Source organism: Haemaphysalis longicornis, unplaced genomic scaffold, assembly GCF_048455015.1.
Source record: "Haemaphysalis longicornis isolate Haplotype H1 unplaced genomic scaffold, Haemaphysalis longicornis Haplotype H1 scaffold_14, whole genome shotgun sequence".
Classification (NCBI taxonomy): Eukaryota; Metazoa; Arthropoda; class Arachnida; order Ixodida; family Ixodidae; genus Haemaphysalis; species Haemaphysalis longicornis.
In genome coordinates, this window is record NW_027526245.1 from 35254005 (window position 1) to 35279056 (window position 25052).

The 25052-nt window shown below is 45.1% G+C and overlaps 1 long non-coding RNA gene across 3 annotated transcripts; it reads left to right on the forward strand.

Moving 5' to 3' along the window:
• The first annotated feature begins 10417 nt into the window (after positions 1-10417).
• LOC144165247 (uncharacterized) lies at positions 10418-24010 on the forward strand. 3 transcript variants are annotated; one of them, XR_013321424.1, is made up of 5 exons: positions 10418-10724; positions 10822-10886; positions 14131-14291; positions 16230-16349; positions 22465-24010. It is a non-coding gene; the product is annotated as an uncharacterized LOC144165247 (long non-coding RNA). The 3 variants fall into 3 exon arrangements; XR_013321423.1 differs by having other exon boundaries at positions 10422-10724; positions 14167-14291; XR_013321422.1 differs by lacking the exons at positions 10418-10724; positions 10822-10886 and having other exon boundaries at positions 13750-14291.
• Positions 24011-25052: the final 1042 nt, after the last annotated feature.

Below are 25052 nucleotides of genomic sequence, written 5' to 3' on the forward strand. Positions count from 1 at the left end.
AGAAAGCATGGCCCTCGTAGCCTCCGAACCAGCACGTATAACACGCAGACGACTGTGTTATTTATCGTGTCGTTAACACTGTCCAAGATCACATTACGTTGTGAAAAGACCGTGACCAGATAAATTCCTGGTGCGCGACTTGGCAAATTATCTTGAACAGAACTAAGTGCAAAACTATCTCTTTTTCTCTTAAGCATTCTCGCTCTAATTTCACTTGCTGTGTAAATAACGCAGCAACATTCCCAGCCAGTACCTACAAATATTTGGGTATCAATTTCACTTCTGCACTTTCCTGGTCAATTCACATTGCTTCAATCTGCGCAAAAGCATCTAAAACTTCGGGATACCTGCGCCGTAACCTCCGTAACGCGGCAACAGCCATGCGCATATCGTTCTATTTCGCATTCGTCCGCCCGCAGCTTGAATTCGCCTCATCTATATGGTCACCTCATCAAAGTTACTTCGTTTATCTGCTCGAGTCCATCCAAAATAGAGCAGCTATTTTATTTATCAGATATATAATCGCAATTCAAGTATCACACAGATTAAGCTTGACCTTTCATTACAACCATTACTAATTCGTCGCATGGTCGCCCTTTTGTGATTCTTACGCAAATATTGCCATTGTGATAACCCATCCCCACTCCCCCTCGAAACCCCTGCACGCATGTAGTAACGTTTACACAAACAATTCAGCTTCGAGCATATCTATTTAAAAACACTTGCATTCAATTCATCAGCTCTACCTGGTGCCATATCTCATAGATGCGAAATTCCCGAGGCCATCGCTTATATAACAAACCGTGACAGATTTCGTCAACAACTAGATGCGCCTTTTCCCTATATTTTTTTTCCAACTTTGTGCTTTCCACGTACTCGATAACCATTCTTTCTATATCACTTCATACCTTTCTTGAATTTTCCTGTTGATTTGAGCGTTTATTAATTTTTCAGCGTAGCTTTTCATTAAAAATGTATAATGATGTTCTGTTAATCTTGTTTACATTTCTCGTTTCTAGTGTGTTGGCTATATGCCCCAAGTTCCTTCTTGTGTAGCCCCCCTTACCCCATTCTCAACCGAAAGCCTGTATGGCGTTTATAAATAAATAAATAATATTAAAGGCACTATCCAAAGCGATTCCCGTATCTGTAGCCTCAATACGACATTTTCGCACCCTAGCCAAATATGATCCTGAAGTGCCATGCGCGCAAACGGTGACCAAGCCCCAACAATCAACACTCTCGGCCAGAATAAACTAGTCATTAAAGACATCAGGGTACATAAGCGCCTCTCCCTCCGAAAACCAAAATCCTCGCACTTGGTGCTCATAACAGTGCAGGAGCAAGCCTAGAGAATAATTCAAACAAATACACATCCACATCCAAACCGCCTGCAACTCATCCAACCAGCACAAGCCCCATCCCCGAAATGCACCATCTGCACAATCCCTACCACCCTATCCCACGGAACGCCGGCGTGCCCTCAAAACACAAATCCCCAAATCACCACCGCTGAGCGGTGGAGATCTAGGCAAAACAGCGCAAAAATGACGAAGACAGAGGGAGACACAACGAGGACTGCGCTGAACTGTCAACTGGATTTATATCGAAAGAAACAATATAGATAGCCGTCCACCCAAAGATTTATCTGCGCAGGCGTAGAAAATGTATTTCTTTAAAAAAGCTCATAGACGCCATGCTGGCGCATGCCTCACCAAGCAATAAAATTCGTTCTGATGCTAGAATTTCATGTGACAGCCCTGATTTTCACATTCGAATGATAGAATCAGAACGAAGGGTAAATTTGAATGAATTTTATCGCTAGGTGAGGCATGCGCCAGCTTGGCCTCTATCAACTTGTCTGAGGAAAAACCAAATTTCCTACGCATGCGCAGATCAATCTTTGGGTGGACGACCATCTCTATATATTCTTTCTTTCGAAACAAAACAAGTTGACTGTTCACCGCAGTCCTTGCCGTGTATCTCTCTTGGTCGTTTTGCGCTGTTTTTCCTAGATTATGCACAGTATAATCTCGTTAAATCGGCCCTCGTTAATTCGGAAATTCGGATAATTCATCATTCCCCAACCCTCCCTTCAAAAATGTGCAAAGCCCTGTGGCAACAAACATTCGCTACCCGCCACAGTGTCTCAGTGGTTAGGGCGTTGTGCTTCTGTGCACGAGGGCGCGGATTCATTCCCCGGCCGCGGCGGCCGCTTTTGTGATGGATGCAACAAGCAAAAATGCCCGTGTGTACGATATTTCGACGCACGTTAAAGATCCCCAGGTGTTTCAAAATTAATCCGAAGCCCTCCGCTACGGCGCGCCTCATCGCCTGCGTTGTGCCGTTGCGTTAAATCAATCAGTCAATCAATCAATCAATCAATCAATCAATCAATCAATCAATCAATCAATCAGCCAATCAGTCAATAAACAAACATTCGCTAATTCGACGAAAAATTGCACGCGCACCGGTTAATTCGGACTGGTGGGAAACCAATGATGGGGCAACTGAAACGACTTTTCGGAGCACGTATCGTCACCGTCTCAACCACCTTCACGTGATTTTAAAGCGACAGCGACCAGGGGCGGTATTCTCGTAACTGTCCCTTTTGAAAACGTCCCTTTTGCGTCCCTTTCATCGTGACGTACTTCCGGTTAAGCAGAGGACGTTGGCAGCATGAGGGAAGGTTGGCAGTAGGTTTGCCGCGCTTATGTTGCCTCACTTCCGGTTGTTTGCTTTTAGCCAATCAGGGCTCGCCAAAGGGACACTTTTGAAAGGGACGCAAAAGGGACAAAACTCGAGAATACCGCCCCAGTATTGCCGTCGCGGAAGGCCATTCATCGCCAGCGCTCGCCATCCGTCGACAGCAACGGTTCGCTGTCGAAGTTGATGCAACGGTGCTCTATTCAAGCAACGGTGCGCTCCCGAAGGTGCGCTGTCGCCGGCCAGTTGACCGATGACGAGATCATCAGCGCTGCCCTCGGTGTGGCGGATGAGGCGTCCGACGCAGAAGACATGTGCGATGTGCTACGCCCGGTGCGTTGCACCGGAAATCAATCACCGGAGGTCCTCGTCGTCCTAGGAGAGTTTTTCTACGATGTTCCAGGCAATACCCTCGTGCAAGAGGGATTGTCGCATGCCTGCAAACTAGTCCTTTCCGCACAGCTGGCCGCAAAAAAGAAGCAAGCATCACCGATTTCTTCTCACTGTAAAAGTGTGGAATACAAGAATTGAAAATGTAAGTTTTTGTTATTCATTCGTTAATTTGACATTAGGGTCATTCGGAATCTTTCTCCCTCCCTTGAGATCCGAATTAACGAGGTTTTACTGTACCAACACGCCCAGTTGACACTGTGGTTAGAAACACGACAGGCGGTACTGACTTCAGTGATCGCAAGGGTGGCCTTGATCTTTGGTATACTCATACCAACGCCCAACAATTTCTCACGCTGAAGACGAACTCAGTTTAATAAGTTCATTACAGCGAAACTGTACGTGAATTATACACCAGGTTCTCGTGGTGATGTGAACGCTTTACTCGCCACAGCCGTTTACCTTCTCCTCGCCACCACTGATGCCTCTTTCACAAGTTCAGCGAGCTGTCGCCATTATCAACGGCTACACCTTTCACTGGCTTTGAGACTGACGTACCTCGTTCACTCTGAGGAAGAATACCGGTAATTCAAGGAGCGTCGGCGCGCGCAAAACCGCGAGCTAGCGCAAATATTACAACAGAAAGCTGCTGCCGTAGAGCAAGCAGCCGCCATTGTTACCGCCTCGGGTTCCACCTCGTCGAGTAGCAGCGAATCCCTCCTGGATAAAGAGCAACTTGTCCATTCAGATGGTTGTGTGAGCCAATAGTAATAATATACAAAGTCACTTAAGTGAAACTCCACCATGGCTACAGCTTCTTTTGTGGTTATTTCTTCAATGGCTCCTCGAGTGACGTTTCGGCCGGTGATGTTTCCATCCAGCTTGAAGGGCTCCTGGAGCGACGTTCTCGGCGGCGTTTTTCACGTCTAAGAACATGCAGATCACCTGTTGCTCCTTTATGCGTGCGTTGGGAGTGGGAGGGGGGCATGTACACGCAGGCAGGCTTCACGCATTCTCCTTTGACATACCCGTTCTACGGTGATTTCAACGTGGGCGCGTTACTGCGCCGTGTGACTTGACTGCTCTCTTATGTGGTAAAGCGGTTTGGGTTGGTGCGTAACCTAGACACGTGCTTACGACGCGGCAGGGGGACGGACAGTCCCATGTTTCTTTCCTAGTATAAAGTCGTAGTTCTTCCGTATATTCCCCGCTATGCCGCTTCTGCGGAGCCCCCGGGACGCTCTTTCATATGGTAGGGGGCTGCGCGCACGCCCCACTATATTCGCGAAATCCCTCCATTCCTTCTCGCGAGCTTTGGGAGATAGCTCTGACCAGCTCCGACCTCAATGACCAGCGCCTGCTGGTGTTGAGGGCTGTTGAGGCGGGGAAATCTCAAGGGGTCTTGGACTGAGGACTCCTCCCCAATGCTTTTCGCAATAAACACATTTACTCTCTCTCTCTCTCCCTCAAGTTTTCCTGCGGGGGGGGGGAGGGGGGCACCGGACCAGCCATTTTAAGCGGTGTAGGTGCGACCCGGCATATGATGACGCTCATGTGTTAGGATATGGACGACTTCGGCTACGACTGTTCCTCAAGTAGGCAATACCGCAGACGGCTGGACATACGTTTCCCGATCTCGTCGAGCGAGACCACGCCTTACCACGGCAGCGCATGATCGAATCGCTAAGAAGTTCACGGTACTGCTGCGCCCAAAAAACAATGTTTCCATCGGTGACATTCCCCGCAAATGGCTTGCTGCAGTTCTTGCTAGTTATGCCCCGCCCGCATCATTGAACGGACTGACGTCTACTCATGTAAACCACCGTAGCGATTCTGTCACTATAACGTACTACAACAAGACCCAGGCGTTAGAATTCTGTGCGCAAGACAAATGCAAGATTAACGGTGAAACTTTAGAATATGAGGCGTATCTTATGCACCCCAAAGGGACATCTAAAGGTCTGATTCAAGTCGACCCAGGCGACTCCGATGAAGACGTCCGAAACCAGACAACATGTGAGTCGGCCGTCATACTAGATATTCGTCACCTTGGGAAGACTAGTTACGCCCTCGTGACGTTTGACACGACCGCCCCTCGGCCCCCTCCTCGAACCATCCGCAACTACCTCGAGTTGTGTAAAGTGAAACCTTAAGTGCCTCGCACACTGGTCTGTTATCGTTGTCACCGGGAAGGTCACCTGCGGAAACATTGCCCCAATCCTGCTGTATGTTCCCAATGTGGTAGAGAGCATGACGAAGACCAATGTGCTGATGCGATGCTGTCTTGCATCCTTTGCAAGAAGACTGGCCATACAGCGCGTGATACCAATTGTCAGTGGGAAATCAGTCGCCTACAGATCATGCGCAAACGAATGCACGAGCATTCCCACAGTCCGTCCCGCCAGCACATCACTGGCAGCGGAGCTTCATTCCCGCGTAGACAGTACAACATCAGCAGTACCGTGGATTTCCCGCATCTTTCCCCGACACCCGACAGTTCGGCCACGACTGCGCGTTCAGCAGCGCGGGAGCGTTCCGGCAGCGCGTCAGCTGGTAACAAGGGGAAGAAACACTCATCAAAGCGGTCCAAAAATGCTCCCTCTTCGGAATACCTGAATTGTCTTTCTTCAAAGATCAGAGCCCTACAAACCGAGCTGTCATCACTGCAGCGAGAATACAGGCATGCCTGCGTCGCACAAGCCCGAAAGACAGCGGAACGAGAAAAAAAAGTTCCTGCATTTTTGCAGCCGCCCCATTCCATAGGGGCGATTTCCCGTGCAAGCCGGGTCAACTTCCCAAGCGTTGTAGTCCCACACAAGGGCAGAGCGCCAGGCCGGGGAGTCGCTTGTACCTATTTTACCGGTAGGTGCCCGGCGCCACCAAGGCACACGAATGGACATGGTGCCTTCCACAGCCACGGTGGACGCTCAACTCACAACCGCCTGTGGCAAGACATGCCGCCAGACTATTTCACCCCCGGCAATGGCGCAACGCGGCATAATGGCCGAGGGCCCCGCCAGATGGACAATGGTCAGGGGCCCCTCGCAAGGGTAAAGGCAGCTTTCCAGGCGTGGATTCCCCTTTCAAGGGTCCGCACTCGATCAGGGACGCCTGTACCCGTTAAAGAAACCGGTGGGTGCCCGGCTGTATCAGGATTCTAACCCAGTACCTCCCGCATATGAGGCGAGTGCAGTACCTCTGAGCTATCGCTGCGGTTAAAAGTTACGACCCCTTCCACCGGGGCATTTTTCGACAAAGTCGGGTAACTTTCCAAGCACAAGATCCTGTGTGCAGGGGGTGCCTGTACCAATTTTCACAGGTTGGTACCCAGCGGTACCGAAGTACCTCCCACATTCTCGTACCCCATGGTACAAACCGACGTGGTGGAACACACAGAACACAAATAAGCCGGAATGGGAGTAAATGGCTTGTTGCATAACTCAGTACCAATTCGGAGTTTTCAAAACTCCTTCCAATGGGAGTTTCACCTTACTCCCATTATTTCCGCAGTTTTTAAGTGCGAATGCCCTTTATAAGCGACCCTGAATTCCGGTTACCGCCGTCCGTCCACATAGCAACAGCTGCGGGTGCGCGCGCTCCTCGTCTTCCTTGGCAACGGGGGGAGATGGGCGCGCGCTGCCTGGCCGCTGACATGGCACATACCCACGTGGGGGATTGGCCAGGAATCTCCTCGTCTTCCTTGGCAACGGGGGGAAATGGGCGCGCGCTGCCTGGCCGCTGACATGGCACATACCCACGTGGGCGATTGGCCAGGAATCGGGCGTGAGAAGGGCTAATGCACCCGCTTAAAGGAGTACTGACACGAAATTTCAAAGCTGAGATCCGCTCTAGCAATCAAGTACAACGACAACACAAATAGGTGTCTGTGCATGGCACATACCCACGCGGGGGATTGGCCAGGAATCGGGCGTGAGAAGGGCTAATGCACCTGCTTAAAGGAGTACTGACACGAAATTTCAAAGCTGAGATCCGCTCTAGCAATCAAGTACAACGACAGCACAAATAGGTGTCTGTGAATAAATGCATCTTTCTTTCTTTGTAGTTGTGTGTGTGTGTGTGATCTCTCTTTCGCGAATATTACCGAACCGCGCAAATTCAACTCGTGCATTCGCACTTTCACATTCTTCCCCTGGGGGAAATGCGGGGAAATTTTTTTCAGTAGCATACGGGAGTTTCATTTTACTGCCACTACAAAGGGAGTTTCCAGGGGTACCATTGGGAGTGTATCGTTTCCTCGAACTGGGAGTTTTCAGGGGACGCGTTGGGAGCAGTGTTGACCTGCATTCGAGGTTTTTTTTTGTGTTGTTTTTGTGCGCTTGATATATATGCGCTGCAGGGGAATTTATTACTGCATTTGGGAGTTCTTAATGAGCGCCTAGGCCGCATTTTAATTTTTCGTTTAGGATTACGTAATTTCTAGGCTTTTTCCGCTTCAAACGTTGAATGGCGAAACGTGAAAAGTTTGTTTTCTGCACAGTCAATTCATTGCATAAAAATTACATAAATACGATATACGTGTGAACACGTTAATAAGACAATAAAAACACTGAATCAACAAAACACCTGCATCGAGAACACAAGGTACCTTGGTAAGAACTTTATCTACTACAAAACTCCTCAACGAAAAAAAATTTAAGCCATTTGCAAACAATGAGGTCAGCATGTCGTCGGTGCGCTGTTTGCTTGCACCTACCTCCCAAACGCTGACGTTTCCGCACCTCCTGGCACGTTCCCCGTGAAGCCACAGAAGCACACGCATTAGACGGATAGCAAAACGCTTTAAATCTGCGGCAACAAATACAGAAGCATATTGGGCATCTGACCTGAAAAAAAAACGGCACTGTAAAGACGCTGAACTTGTCACTCTTGCGTACAACTTTCCGTAATGTCTCAATGTTTATTTCAAACTACGCAAAATTGCACTTCCGTCCGAGAAACCTGCGCTCACTAGTTGGTCAAAACGAAGTGCTGTTCAAAAAGGGGCGTGACCCTTCTGGCGACCAACTTCTGAAAATGCTTCCTTTCCCTCTTTTCCTTGCGTGTAGTGTTCTGGGAGCGAGCTTCAGGTTTTACCACCCGCGCTGCCCCTCTCTCCCCTCACCCAAAGTTAAAGGGGTCCTGAAATACCTTCCGCCGATACATGGATGTACATGAAACCAAATAAAGCAATGCATTAGCAATCTCCTCCCGCAAGAATTTTGTTAAAGCGATGAGTATTAGCTGAGAAATCGTAAATCAAAAACCACGCATTATCGCCGCTCCGCGTTTCCTCCTCCTTTCGACTTAAGCCCGTACTACATGGAGCGATTTCGCCTGCGAATTCGCTGATGCGGCGCCGCTCGCGCGGCAAAACCACCTTTTTTCGTTGCTGCGGCAAAGTGCCAAACATTTGAAGCGGTCGAGCAAACGCCGCTCGTGCGGCGTGTGCGGCGTAGAGGGGCCGGACCTGCACTCTAAGAAAAAGGGTAGTCAAAAGTGAGTCAAAGTGACGACGACTCTTCTTGGAACTTGCTGACTCCGGTAAACGATTAAAGGTAGTCACACAACAGAGTCGTCGTTTCATCGACTCTTTTTTGACTCGTTTGCTTCCGAAAGAATCTCGCATGCATGCATACTTTGCGGCATACATATAATATGCATGTTTTAGAGCTTTGACTTACATCGGGTTACACGTGTATAAGATATGCATACAGTTACTTCGTTATTCCACTGTTATCATTTCATTTTTATGTTCACGTATCTTTTTTTTATATTTGATGGATGATTCTATAAATGGTCTTCATTTACGTTATTATCACTATTACACCTGTTAACTCCGCGAACTCGTATTTTTTGTGCGAAAGCAGGGCATTACGCAGTTGGTTCGCTTTCACGATTTTTTATTCGTGTTTTCAATGTTTTCGAAACTTTTTGAAAGCGAAGCCTCAGTGCCCTAACTGATGCCGTTGTATGCCAATTCGCCCTGCAGGAAAGCCAACTTTCTGTGACGATGCTGATGAATGATCTTGGTTGAAGTGAAAGTAAAAAGCGCTTCACGTCGACGGAATCAAACGTCGAGTCTCTCGCGTTGTGAAGCCGGCGTCTATCTTATTGCCAAATTTCGGCATACACTGTTAAAAAATTCCGTATTGTTACGGACAAAGCCTACGTGAAAAAAACGTAAGCTGCTTCGTATTTGAGAAAACGTAGGGAGTGTCCATAAGCAAACGTAAACCGCTTCCGTATTTTAGAAAACGAAGGCAATTTCCGTAATTCAACAAAAAGAGTGAGGAAAACAAAATTGAATCTGGCTTAATTGAGATGTTAGCAGAACGTAATTGCGTCACCTGCAGTCGTGATGGAGACCTCCTAAATGTATTGTCACGTAGCCAAAAACGACTCGGTTGCCTTGAAGGCAAAACGGTTTATTGGAGCGAACTTGTGCTCCCCTAACAACTCAATGAATACACAAGCGGTGAAGCTGCAGTCAACAAAGTGACGTCGTGACGTCGCAGGAGAGTGTCACCGAATCAAATGCCGCGGCGTCTGCTCTGCGGCATTTATCTTATGGCGCGAGCGTTGCTGGAACCGTCGAATTACATGGAGAACACTGTAGCTCAAAGAAGACTATTGTAGGCTTATGACGTTAGGGCGAAACATTCTCCCTATCAATATTTATTTGTTCAGCTTACTACATTCACTCAGAGGGCATTGTTGTAGGAGATACATAAAAAGTGTCCAGTGCAGAAACGGGATCACGAATCTCGTAATATACAAAAAAAAAAAATCAACAGAGGCGTCTTTTAAAAGCATGCAGCAAAGAACCTTGTACAACATCAAACGACAACAGAGCCGGAGACAAACAAACAAAAATAAAAGAGATAAAAGGAAACAAGACGAAAGGCGAGATTTAGAAAAAAAATGGACATTCTATAAAACGAGTCACAGCGGTCATCGCACATTGCAGTGGGCAGCAACACGCAGCAGCAATAACGAATAAAAAAACAAAAACAAATAATTGACAGCAACAAGATCACGGCAATTCAAGAAACACCGGTTTCAATGTCGCCACGCAGATAACACCTTAGAGCTGTGTCAAATCTAACGCCAGATGCGCAAACGATTCGGGAAGCTTATTCCAATCGCCAATTGTGCGTGGAAAAAAAGATGTTTTAAAAAGGAAGGCGCGGCAATGAATTTCTCTGATCAAATAGGATAACCCGCGCGGCATAAGAGTGGAACACGCGCTTATCTTGGGATGCAGATAACACAAACGGGTACAGCCGGTCGTTAAAAACAAAACATAAATAAACATATCCACTGCATGGTTCGCGGCAGTATCTTTTGTCTACAACGCGCCGCAGAAACAAAATTCAAGCGTGACCTGCAATCGCGGTGGCGCTAGTTACCGCACTTCATCACTGGTTGCTCTCAAGGACTCGTCGTGCGCACGGCACCGCATTCGTCCATCGCGCGTGGTATGTGTTGTTTTTCCTGTGGCGGTTGCGGCATGGGGTTTGAGTGGTTTGAGCGCGATAAGTCTTTGTTCGCGCTGTGTTTGCGGTGTTTTCTTGATATCTTTCGCACGTTCGCAGTTATCGCTCGGTCGACAGATAGCGTGACAGCAGGTAAGCGTCATTTCATTGCTTGCTTTGAAGTACTGCGTCGCGGGGCGCATTGAACCAACGCCTTGGTTGAACCTGGCTTTGTTCTCCCCTAATTCAGAGCCGTGTTTTGACGCGCGGAGACTGACACGTCGCCGCGAGACACCCGTCGTGCTTTTAGAGAAGGTGAGCGCACTTTTTTTCTTTCCTTGAAGTGTTAAGACTTTCCCCTCGAGGCTGGTCGTGGTGCAAGCGCGACATTTACGAGCTTCGCACGCTCACACGAGTTATCGGCGTCGTTGCTTAGCTGGGCGAATGAAATATGAAATGACTTGACAAGCTGTACTGTAAAACACGCTTATGGGGCTTAGTTCATCTGCCACGGGAGATCATATCATATTGGTTGGCGGTTCTAAATAGCCGTAGGTTGTAATTGGCGTCCATTTCAAACCTACGCTGGCCATAACTGTCGCGTAGTTTTCTGGTGTATTTCCGCAGTCGAGTAAAATTGTTCGAGCCCCACATTCATGTTCAGTTCTCATTACAGTGTAAAGTCCTTTGAGAAGCACGCTTACGAGCATGCGGCGAGTATTTGCTGTTGCTTCTTCAGTTTTAGCATATCGTTACCGTGTTTGCGTTAGCGTGTTACCGGAAGCCGTGGCGACGGGGAAGCCTGTGCCGGTAATTTACCGTTCGCGGTAACTCTCGCGCTGCGCACTCGACTCCCACAAACACGGTAAACGGTAACGGAAACACGGTAACGATATGCTACAACTGCCTAATAAGTTTTACTCGCACATCTTTTGCGGCAGTCAAGCTGCCGGTTCTGATTTTACGAATCTCTTTCAATCGTCGAAGGCGTAGCTCACTATCGGAACCAGCGCAACACATTTCTGTGTTAACCAAGGTACAGGTGCGCCAAAAATGTAACTATGCAGCTAAATATCTCCCACGTGTCGAAAAGTGCTCACGTACTGAACATATACAGAAGAACAGAACATATACAGGCTGCAGTGCTTTTTACATTTTAATAATAATGTCATGTGCAGATAGCAATGCAGGATGAAAAGCTGCAGCTGGTGTAGAGAAACCTTTCCTGCGTGTCTCGCTTGCTTTGAACATTTTGAATTTCACAGCAGTGTACTTAGGGTTATGCCTTGTCCCACTAGCTTGCGCGGTGTGGTTTTCAGGAAATACAAAGCCTTCAAAAACCATATTTTCAGACACCAAAAAAAATCAGAATGGACGAACAAACAATTGCATTTTTGTATTCTCTGCCGTCATGTGGGAACCACGAATCAAGACGTATGAAGCCCATCCCACACATTGTGGACCACTTCAAGAACAAGATAGTCTGTTGTGCATTCTTTCATAGGCTGTGTCAGCGTGCTGAAGTCAGCTGGCTCATTTATGACCCACGAGTCTAGGTGCCACAAAGAAGCAAAGGATACATCAGTGCACTTTGACGACCTAAACAACAATTTTTAAATGGAACCAGTAACTGCCCCAGAGCAATTACAGGGCCCCTGCCCATTTGCGTTGATTCATGATGAGAGCCTATTGTTAGCCAGTGCAAAGATGTCGACCTTATGACAGCGAATTTTGCACTGTTTGACTACAGCTGCAGAGCCAGCAACAAATGCTGTAATGGCTGTCCAGAGGTATTTTATTTAATATTTGCACAGGAAAAGTACTGAGAACAAGAACAAAATAAACCGCAACCCATAGGTGTATGTTGGTGGCACAAGGTGGGGTTTACTTTGTTCTCTTACCTCCTGCCAACTTTGCATCTCTTGGCTCCCGTACTGCCGTTTCAGCTTAGGCTGTTCGTGACGGTAGATTATCAGATCTAATTTTCAAAGGAACTGTGTGAACAATGACTGTTAAAAAAGAACCGTGTGAAATGTCTCTGGGTGTTCAAAATTAATTCGAAGCCCTGCACAAAAGCACACCACATAGCACAGGTGTAGCTTTGATACGTTAAACCCCATACTTTTTTAAATGCAGAGCATTTCTTTAACTCGCACTGTCACCCGTCGTCCCTCGGCGTTGTCCGCAGCCAGCCTCCCCCTACACTATAAAAAAATAGTTACGGGCGCCTGGTTTCGATCCCAGGACCCTGTGGGCGGAACGCAAGGTACATGGTGCTCTTCCCATTGCGCCACAAAACACACAGAATCAAAGGCTACGAACGCGCCTTATATCCTTGACTCATTCAAACTACGTCAAGAAGCTGCTGATACAACGCATTCACTACCTGTGGGCGAACGCGAGGTACATGGTGCTCTTCCCACTGCGCCACAAAATCGACACAGAATCAAAGGCTACGAACACGCCTTATATCCTTGACTCATTCAAGCTACGTCGTCAGCGGCGTGGGTTGGCGACTCAGCGGCGTGATAGCTGCGTGGTGTTCATGTGATACCACCAACCCCCCAAACACAAACGTTAACGCAATACACCCACCCCCTATGCGATGCATTTACTCGAGTCCCCTCGCGGGGAGATGGGCCCATTTTTTTTGTTTTTTTTTTTACATTTCTCAGATTTGTTTTGGGGACTTGCTTAAATAGTGAATTGCGTGCATGTTTCCTTCAAGCCACTCAGACTAGTTTGTTGACCTGCCAGTAGCTCAGAGACAAAGGCGTCTGCTGCTGCTTTGCACTAGGTCACAGGTTTAATATTTGGCTGTAACACGTGTTTCTGATAGTGAATAATAAAAGGATTGTGTACATGCTATGTGCATGTTAAAAAAACTCCAGGTGGGCCAATCGAAGGCCAACTGTATTCAAATTTCGCATCGGCAAAATTTATTTTGGACGTACAGTGCGTATCACCGAACCAATTGCGACATTACTCGTAGCCCTGTGAAATTCCTTGATAATCAGGTGGAAATGTTTAAAAAATAGAAAATAAACTCCATCGCAGACAATGTGAGGCCTGCCAGTGGATCGTGCAAACAGCGATGAAGCAGAAGTGACATTGCAGCCAACCAGGCGATTGGTCCTCCAGCCAGCCAGGGAAACCAGTCAAGCTCTGCTGGGTGGGCTTTTCCTGGACCTGATGCAGACGTGAAGCTGTTGGGCGCATGTTTGCTCTGGCTTGCTGTCTGCGACGTCACTTCAGCCTGGTTGTAATGTCTGCACGCTTCTCAATTTCGGTTTCAGAGTCGCTGATTTTTGATGGTCATTTGTGCCATGCATACGCGTATGTCAGCTGTCATATTTTGTATCTTGCTGTCTTTTTAGGCAGACTAAATAGAAATTAGGTTTTCAAGAGGTCACATTTTTGAGTGCAGTTGGGTTTTAATCTGGAGTGTTGCCCACCTTGTAGCAAGTTGTCGAGTGTTGAGCCCGGGATTTATTTTTAAATACCTCTGCTGAAACACTGGAAGGCAAGGTTTATCACAAGGGTTTTCAATTGCTTGCAGGCAGCATCTAATAGTGGCGCCGCTGTTTTTTGCTAGCAAGAGGCACCATACACGGGGCTGACGATCCTTAGGGAGGGAACTTGCCTGCTGCTACTCGTGTGCTGTGGACTCCACCTGGAGTAGGCTGAGCCAGCAGCTACCACAGCTGAATTTCCCCAGAGGTTAGTTACTTTTTCAGCAGGCCCAGCATTGTTTTCTTGTTTGCCGTATACTTAGGTGCTGAGTTCATTTGTTATCATGCCCGGAATTTTCTTGGTAAAGCTTGGACATGTAGGGCAGACACGATTTCTTAAATTTTTAACAAATTTTTTTTTCTTAGGTATTGTGTCTGCCACGATATTCAATCAGCAGTAGAGCGCAGGAATTTTAGTAGTTCTGATAGGTTTTGTATGAAAACTATGAACCAGATAAACAAAGAACATAGAATAACCTGGGTTGTTTAATAAGGAACCTGTTGTCCTCCTGAGCAAAATATGGGGTTCTCGAGTGCCGTGGGTATATTTAAATAAGTTATTCATATTTATCATCATCATCAGCCTATGTACGCCCTCTGCAGGGCAAAGGCCTCCGCCATAGATCTCCAAAAACCCGGTCCTGTGCTAACTGCGACCAATTTATCCCCGCATGCTTCTTGATCTCATCTGCCCATCTAATTTTCTGCTGCCCCTGCCACGCTTCCCTGCTCAAGGGATCCCACTGTGTTACATTTAATGACCGATGGTTATCTCGCCTTCAGACGTGCAGTGTTCATATTATCCCATTTAAAATGGGACCTAAAATGGGATCCGTGTGGCACTTATCACAGGCTTGGCTCAAGGCATAAGAACTCAGATTTAAAAAAAAAAAGAAGAGGATCCAGTAGCGTATAGGGTGTAAGGAGGCTGACTTTATTTTTACAGTGAAATGCTGCCACACAGACAGCGCATTCTCCGACGCAAAACATGGTATAAGGCTTGGTGTTCGCAAATACAACTGTGTGTGTGGCGCTTTTTTTTTCTGGTTCATTCGTCGGTTTACAAATGCCTTGTCGTAACGAGTAGCTGGCTTTTTCTTTTGCTTCGGGATGCCAGACTGCATGTTCATGCTTCTAGAACCGCGGGCCTGAAACAGGCCGCATTATGAAAACAAACGCCAGGTTTTCGACTGTTTCAAAGCAAAGAATAGGGTACCGTTCGAAGACGGTATGGCCGCATGCAACGAATTCACAAAGAAGGCATTGATGATGGGGTGAATCAATACCAAGTCTTCTGTGCACATTTAATTGCAGGTGAGAACGATGCAACGTTGACACTGTTATCTCGCGCCGCGCCACATGCTTGAAACCTTAATTAGTGCGTGAAACTTTCACTATTTATTTCATGCAGTGTACTTTATGGATTATGCGCACCCATTCGGGCATTCAGCATCACCCTGGGCTATTTGAGTGTTTTGAAGTGAATGTGCTATACAAGGCCACTGGTAAATGTGGGCTTCCAACCATTTCCTTTCGACTGTTTCCTAATGACCAAGCCTGTTCTGGGAGCTTGTTCTGTTCATGTGCATCGAAAAAAAAAAAACACTTGGAAACAATCGGCATAATCTTCGTCACCTCAAGTCAGTGAATTGTCCCTGCCGCACTTTATAATGCATACACACCTCACAAGCACTTCAACCCAGACCGTTTGCATAATCGCTTAACATCATTGGAAACCCAGTTTGAGGATGGTCGCGCGTTCAATGCATCAGAATACTGTCGCTAGAGCTCCTTAACGTCTCACACTCCATAAGAAGCACGCTACAGGCCTTGGGGAAATGGTAATATGAATGGCTCATTGCACATGCCCCTACCACATACAATATTGTCACAAGCTTTGGTAGAAAAATTTTTGTAACTCCAGCCATGGTCTTTTGGAGCAAGGCAAGAAATAAGGAAACGGACGTTCGGGGATGATACTGAGCTAGCGCAAAACGACTGCAATGCTCGCGCAGCTCTCAAACCACACAAATAATATTGGCTCCACTTTGTGGCTGAGTGGCCAGTGCATACACCATATAGAATACAGTGCAGCATGAATGTACGCAGCATGAAGAAAATCAATTGTGCCTGCCCTCTTTTCCAGGCAGCTGTTCAAGGTCAACCCGCCACGGGCAGCAAGTAAACAGGCAGCGAAAGGATGCGCACTAGCGTGCACTCGGAGTTGGTGCAAAGGCTGCGGACCAGTGAATCAAGCTGACAGCAGGTATTTTACTTCTTTTATATGACGCTTCTTTTGGCAGCCATTCTTAAATTCGCACTTTTTCAAAGCTTATAAGCTATTTGTCAGGCTAAATATGGCAAATTAAATGAATTTTCAGTGTATAACACTTGAAGGTTTGAATAAGCGCTTACAGAAGAAGACAAGCCTTCTGGGTCTTTTTTTTGTTGTTGTCCTTTGACATACGTCAGTTTCTCATATTAAGCCATATTCTTTTATGGCACTATAAGACAATTTTAGGAGGACAGGATAAGCATGTGTATCTGGTAGACGTGTGTATAAAGACGTGATGCCATCAGCACTTTCAGACTTTGAAAAGGCACTGTCTGCACTGTTGTTCACAAAGCTCAGCATTTCAGAAGCTGCGGACTTAAAAAAAAGCAATTCAATGTTGGAGAAATAGTGAGTTGCGCCTCAATTTTGGTAAGCATCGGGCCAAACCATTTATACCCAAGATATATCAACTTCGAATAACCATAAACAAAATTTTTCATTGGGAAATAGGGCTTGACTTAGTGGTTACAAAAGGCAAATCACCCCTCTTGTTTAGCTAGCCAGTCATCTTGTTTATTTCTTGTGTTCGGTGTTATAGCATTCTGCAGCAATGAACCAACAGGCTCAAGCAGTGAATTTATCAAAACTGGGAAGCATATTACCTAAACATATGATCTTGCCAGTATGACTAAAATTTTAGCAGTTCTCATTAATGCGTCAAACTACATTTCGCATCCTAGTTATGCCCGTGATGCTTAAAGGTTATACCACGCAAGAAATGCTGTGTTGGGTGCTAACTCTGGCTGTGCACAGTCCGCTTTACGCACATTGGGAACATTCAACCACCTCAGGAGCTGTACACCAGGGCCGGCTGCCTTACCTGCTTATTTCAATGCTTTTTATTCTCTTCGCATTGAGCTCTCTAGCCTCATTAATGTAGCCTTACTAAGATTACAAGCTTTCTTGTGCATATGGTGGGCATAAAAAACGAGTGTAACACAATTTTGTGGCCCTTGTTGACATTGCAAGTTAAGGGGCCTTTGATTTTACAACCTAATACAGGTAACACACAATTTACAGAGCATGAAGGCAAAGCACCGCTGAAGAGGACGTCGGGCCAAATAGAATCGTAGAACCTCACTTTCAGCACCGGCACACCATGACCGTGGTGGGGCTGTATTTAACGTGTCTTCTAGCTAGACCGAACACCGGCATTTGTTTAACAGACCTTAAGACGCACCAACAACCTTTTCATTCTGGCTCTGCTGCCAGGCAGGCTGCCAGCAACTGGTTACAGCAAGTCCAAATATCAAATAGAATAAGTTTTTTTTAGAAAAACAAGCTCATAGTGTAAGTATTGGGTATGATGATATATCATCATTTGCTCTTGTTGGGAAGTTTGATGTGGGTTCATACGTGCGCACAAAAAGTCTTTTAAAGGAAAGGGGCAAAAAATGTTTCAGGCTGACCACACTGCGAGCACTTGGCTACCAGTGAGGGAGCAACAAAAATGAAAACAGAAGTGAAGAAAAGGGGGTGCTTCGGCCACTGCAGATTAGTCACGCGAGCGTGCGCCTGTTACCGTGACATCAGTGTGAAAGGCGCGGGTGACGGGTGGGTGCGGGAGGCACTGCAGGGCCACGATATTTCATGCTCAGGTTCCTTGAAAGCCAAGCATTTTTGGGGCATGCCTTACTGCCAGTTCAGGTTCACCGTGGTGGCCGCTGGGGGACCGGTACTGGAAAAAGGTCCATTAGGTTACGGCGCACACTGCACCCCTGCGAGGTGTGCTGGGTAATTTTTACCTGATTGTTGGACTAGTTGCACGAGTCTTGTACATGAAGTGAAATGGAATGCCAAAAGCGAGGTGGCTAAAGATAGCAACGTTATTTAAATTATGATTGGGGTGAGCATGTGCTTTGGAGTGTGAAATGGTGCAACAACTGCCACATCGCTTTGTACAACATTAGCTGTGGCTCGATCGGGTATTGCACAAATAATAATTGCAGAATTCAAATAATCGATTGTAATGTTTTTAAGTTTAAAAACTTTGTACTACATTTTACGCTGTCTATGCATACAGACTCAATAGAATCTAAGAAGTTTGCAAGAACAGAGTGCAGTTCGTTGGTTGCGGTACTCTGTTAAAAATCCTTTCTGTAATGCAGTGGTTCTCAAATAGGGGTCCTTGGACCCCCTGGGGTCCTCGAGGGAATTTTAGGGGTCTGCAAAGCTCTCCCTGATGCTCTCCAACCTTCCCACCCCATTCACTCTTTCTGCTAAACCTTGCTGGAAGTGTGAAAAGGTGGCTTTGCTGCATGACCTGTACGCTAAATTTCTTCGTGAAACCCGTTTTAATGTTGGGTGGGTTCAGATAAGGACAGCCCAAGTGGTGCCATGTCCATTTTTTTGTTGAAATGAAACTTCAATATTGTGTAGAACATTGTATTTTCACCATGGAACTGGCATTAGTTTAGTGAGAAGCACCATCGTTGATTTAATAAAAAAATATTTAGAACGCAATCGGCCAAGCTAGTTTCCACATGCTTGGTGTGCCAACTTTGGGGACCCCTAACACGAAGCGAAATTTTTTCAAAATTTTTCTAATTAAACAAATATTTGCAACTTCTTCTGGATTCGCGAAAATTGAATTTGCAATATTTATATTTTTTGAGAAAATATTTCTCAAGCTTAGTAGCGAGAGCAATGTCGTTCAAAAGTGACACTTCTAAAAAAATTTTTTTTACACATCGCCCTAAAGGCTAACAGTCTAGTTTTTTAGACGTGTTTATGAGGGGCTGCTGAACACCTCATACCCTTCTCAATGCTCTACAAAGAACATTTATCAAAATAACGCTTCGTGAAATGCGACCAAAAATGAAAATTTGGAAAAAAGGTGCACCTTTTGACGTCATTTAAAAAATAATGTTTCTCAATTTTCGCGATATTTACACAAAATGGCACTCAATTCCTGAGTATTTAGAAAGCTAAACATTTGTTGCAATATTTTTGTTCTAACTCAGAAAAATGAGGTCACATTGAACACATTTTTTAATGTCCGATCAAAGGTTGAGTAGCAGTTCGCAGTGAAAAAAGACAAATAATTATGGCTGTTTTTTGCAGTTTAGAAAAAGAAAGCGACTGATATAAAGAAAACTGATCGTAGTATTCATATTTACCCTATGTTCAACTTGTTAGTTGCGGTAGACATTAAAATAATTGTGAGGTTTTTGAGCTTGTTTCTTCCATCAGACTAAGGCTACCATTTTATTTCGTTATCGCATTGCCCTAGCTGTGTCATAAACCCATATGTTTCATTTCTGACGCTGCTTAATCGCACATTATTGGTAATTTACCCCATTTATAAGCAAGTAACCTCGTTGCTGTCACTGAGAATATTTGACATGCGATCGTCATAGTCAAATGTGCATTTCCGTTCTACCTGGTACATGCGAAGCGCTGACTGCAAAACAACTTCGTCTTCCTAACTGTCCGTCTTTTAGCCTCCCGGGGATAATAAATAGATGTGCTTCTTGAACATTTTGTTTTTAGCTGTTGGAAAGATAAACTTTTATCCCACTACAAAATCTGCCATCCTTTACTGTGAACACTTCAATGTTAAGGGGAAGGTGCAGCGTTCTAGTTCGAAGGCCCTTCAAAGTGTCGACAAGCAGAGGTGAAAACCGTCGCTGCCTCTCCAAGCCCGAGTTCGATGTTGGGTACCTTTATTTTATTTCGTTTGAGTTCGCTATTTCCGGAAGGATACGGGATGCCGTGTACCGGCGGAACATTTTTGCTTTTCTCTTCTTTGTTCTCAAATGTGGCAATATTGGCATCGTGAAGATATAGCATGACGAATTTCACTTTTTCAGGATGCTGTCCACGAACTGTTTCGTACTTTGTGCGGCTTCGGTTCAAGGTCAACGCAATATATGCACAGCAGCTTGATGCTTCACAAGGCTCTCCACGCCGTTGTACGCACTTTTGTCATGTCCGGTTCCAGCGAAAAGCCACTTTGTCACACTAGTGACCCTACATTCACTTCTGTGCACCTCGAGGAACTGATGCCTAAATAGGGTGGCACCACCGTTATTTATACACATTAAAGCGCATATTGATGCATGCTCTTCAAGAAGTCGCTTGATTTCGACCAACCCCAAGCATGCATGAGCCGAATCAAGGCTGTGCTTCCTCAAAGAGTCGTAGTCTTTCTCGACATCGCAACGCACGTGAACACACTTTTTTGCCTCTGGTCAATGGTATCCTCTATCTTCGTCGGGAAGTAATTCCTACAGCACAAGCAAAGCTTCTGACCACTGTTTGTCGGATCTTTGAAGATCTCTGTAACTAGAAAGCTGCACCTTCCCCTTAACCTTGAAGTGTCCAAAGTAAAGGTTGGCAGATTTTGTAGTGGGATAAAAGTTTATCTTTCCAACAGCTAAAAACAAAATTTTCAAGAAGCACATCTATTTATTATCCCCGGGAGGCTGAAAGACGGACAGTTGGGAAGACGAAGTTGTTTTGCAGTTAGCGCTTCGCATGTACCAGGTAGAACAGAAATACACATTTGACTATGACGATCGCATGTCAAATATACTCAGTGACAGCAGTGAGGTTACTTGCTTATAAATGTTGTAACTTACCAATAATGTGCGATGAAGCAGCGTCAGAAATATGAAACATATGGGTTTATGACACAGCTAGGGCAATGCGATAACGAAATAAAATGGTAGCCTTACTCTGATGGAAGAAACAAGCTCAGAAACCTCACAATTATTTTAATGCCTACCGCAACTAACAAGTTGAAGAATGGGTAAATATGAATACTATGATCATCAGTTTTCTTTATATCAGTCGCTTTATTTTTCTAAACTGCAAAAAACAGCCATAATTATTTGTCTTTTTTCACTGCGAACTGCTACCCAACCGTTGATTGACATTAATAAAATGTGTTGAATGTGACCTCATTTTTCCGAATTAGAACAAAAATAATGCAACAAATGTTTAGCTTTCTAGAATACTCAGGAATTGAGTGCCATTTTGTGTAAATATAGCGAAAATTGAGAAACGTTTTTTTTTTAATGACGTCGAAAGGTGTGGACATTTTTCCAAATTTTCATTTTTGGTCGCATTTCATGGAGCGGTATTTTGATAAATTTTCTTTGTAAAGCATTGAGAAGGGTATGAGGTGTTCAGCAGCCCCTAGTAAACACGTCTAAAAAACTATACTTTAGGGCGATGCGTAAAAAAAAAATTTTTTAGAAGTGCCACTTTTGAACGACATTTCTCTCGCTACTAAGTTTTCTCCAAAAAATATAAATATCGAAAATTCAATTTTCCCGAATCCAGCACAAACGTTTTCAAATATTTGTCTAAAAAATGAGAAAAATTTGGAAAAAATTTCGATTCGTGTTAGGGGTCCCCAAAGTTGGCACACCAAGCAATGTGGAAAGTAGCCCAGCCCGATCGCGCTCTAAATATTTTTTTATTAAATCAAAAATGGTGTTTCTCACTAAACTAATGCCAGTTCCACGGTAAAAATACAATGTTCTACACAGTATTAAAGTTTCATCTAAAAAAAAATGGATATGGCAACATTTTGGCTGTCCTTATCTGAACACACCCTGTTGCTTTCTGCGCGATACAAGCTATGCGAAAAAGCCAGACTCTCAAAACACCTGGCAAAACGATTCGCTGGCAACCCATTCGGTTTCGTTCGCATCGTTTGCAAGCACGTGTGGTTTCAGTTGGGTGCAATCCTGTGTGCAATCCAGGTTGATAAGGCTGACGGTGCCATACCGAAGAAATATAAATAACGATGTGCAAGTTCATATCGATGCAGACTTTCAACTGATCGTGTAGATCCCTTTTATGTTTTACTGATTACCGATTTACCGATTCCTATGAGGAGTTTACCGACCCCTATGAGAGGGATCAACCACATTTTTTTTTCAGCTGACGGGGTCCACATTTCAAAGGTGTTCTAAGAAAAAGGCTTTTCTAATAGGGCTGTTTATTAGACAAAGGTTCAAATGAATCTAGCTCTTAGTTTTTGTTAAGTGGCTAATTGCTCTTGCGGTTTTTTGTTTCCTTTTCTCTTCTTTAGGTGATGCCAGGGAACACAGCAGAGGGTGAACATGGCAGTTTGTGTGAAAATAAATTGCAACGCGTTGTAAAAGACATCAAGCGCCCCCGTGGCTCACCGATTAAAGAAGGTCGCGGGGAGGTTTGATGTCAAGATAGTGTTCTCGGCACCAAACAAATTGTTCTGTTTGTGTGGGGCTATTGCAAGAAAAGTCAACCAAACGAAAGAAACTCGGGCAGACAGGTGCGGGGTCAGGTATGAAAAACAATTCGTAAAATGCGCGAAAGGCGTTGGTTACCGAATCCCGTTTGATTGCGGTGGATCCTATGTAGTCCAGACGGGCAGGTGCCTGAACATCCGTCTTCGAGAACACTCGTCTTCCTTGAAGAGGACCCCATGTTCCCATCTATCTGACCATTGCAGGAAGCATGTGTGTGTGCCTCTGCTGGAAAAAACAGAAGTCCTGTTTGGGCACCCTCAGCAACGTACACCCGAGGTAGCAGTGGCTTACTTTATCTTTTTGTGCTATAAGAATGTAACTTGTGTAAGCGCCCCATCCGTCGCCCTTCTTAATGAGGAATTCGCCTATCTTGAAGTGAGAAGGCAATAAATTTCTTGGATTCGCAATGTTCGGTGCTGATGTTATCGATCTGTTAACATTCGCGCGGATCATCGGGCAATTTGTTGCGGCGCATGTGATTGCTGATTTCTTCCCGATTGCTGTTGAATTACGTCAGTTTTGTGTGTATGATGCGGCACAAGGGTGCGCTGTGTCGGGATTTGTTTTTGGTTTCATTATACTCAGTTGTTAGTAAGTGCTCGTCCTGTGTGGTTCTTCTCTTTGTCCCGCGTTTTTCTGTGCTTTTATTTAGCAAATAAATACATTGTCCAGTGCCAGCAAATCAAGTGGTGAGCGTTGCAACATATAGCCTCTGAGTAAATTTCTGTGTTCTAAAGTGAACAAAATATTCTCAGAAAACTATAACAATCATCAATTAGGAATTTCTTAACACCGTTTTTCTTTTTAATGTTCATTTGCATTGGGTATGAGTGGTCAAAGTGGCCGTTTCATTAAGCCGAACCAAGCTGTAAGCATTAAATATGAATGTGTTCAAGATTACTATTTTATAAAGGAATAACACTCCCGAACTCTGTTTTGTGTATTTTATTGCCGTGTTTTCGACTTGTGAGTTGTATTGTTCTACAATTTTTTTCACTTCAGTTGTCTAAAGTGACATTTTCGAATATTTGTTCTAATGGGGCTTTAAGAAAATTTGTGTTTTCATATTCACTTATCAGCTGATCACTGTTGTAGGGTTGTGTTTTGTATATGTGAGCTCAAGTGTTGCCTGTCCCGTTGAATGTTACAAGTTTTTGTTATTTGAGACAAATGTTGTCTAAGGTGATAATTTTGAATCCTGTATTTCTCAGTTTCTTCTAGTGTGTATATGTAGTCTAAGACAAAAACCCGTGATTTTTATTTCTTGTAACATTTTTTCTAGTCATTGAGCCAATGCATTATTTAAAAGGTTGTAGGCTTTATTTCAATAAAATAGTTCTTTTGGTACTTTGCATTGATGTTTCTTGCATGTATGCATACCCTTTCGACTCTCAAGGGATCCTGTTTGGTCAATTTGCAAAATAGTCGACTGGACTTTTTCTTTGCAGATTTTGAGTCTCGGTGACTGTGCTGCAGAGTCCTGCATGCTATATCTCTGGGGTCATGGGACTCCCTTTCAGCAGGTCAGGGCAACTTGGCTGGGGTCATGTAGTAGCCAAAGTAGCCAAACGGGCTCTTTCTAGCCAAACGGAGAGTCTGTGTGACTACTTTTACTGGTCGCAAAGTAGTCGTGACGACTCTCTTCGTTTGAAAATTAGGAGTCGAGGTGACTTCTTTTACAGAGTCCTGCATACCCTTTTCTGACTCGGTCTAACAGAGTCACAAGACTCTTATCCGAACAGAGTCAGGACGACTCTTATTACTGGGTCATAACGTAGTCAAGCGGACTCTTTTTGTTTGCTATATCGGAGTCGCCGTGACTAATCTTCAGGAGTCCTGCAGACTCACTCTTGACTCTTCGTCACGACTCCCTCCCTAAGAGTCCCATGACTCTGTTTGAAAGAGAGTCTGGTGACCCTCCCCATAAGAGTCCAAAGGTAGTCAATTCTGTAGCAAGCCAATGACTCTGTAAAATGAGTCACTACTGACTACCATTTTTCTTAGAGTGTGCGGCCAATAGGAGCACAGCTCGGCACCACTTGCACGCTTGGAAACCAGATGGCGTTGCTTGTATGAGCGCAACAAAAACGCGGGCACACCAAAACGTTTGTCTTCTCTGCTGTGTGTGCGTATATTGATAAAGAATTGGCGATTCTTATATAAAACCGCAAATAAACTTATATTTACCGCAAACCAGGCAGAAACAACTTGCCAAGAAAGTAAAATAAAACCACCCTTGTTAAAATCACAACACCTTTGCTGGTGGCAAACTTAATTCAGTCTGCAAACAAGGCGCATCTGAAATGCGAAAATCGCGGCGTTCGCAGGCCCCATGTAGACGACAATTCCAGTCATTACGAACTTCGCAAGTGCGAATGTTCGTTCCAGC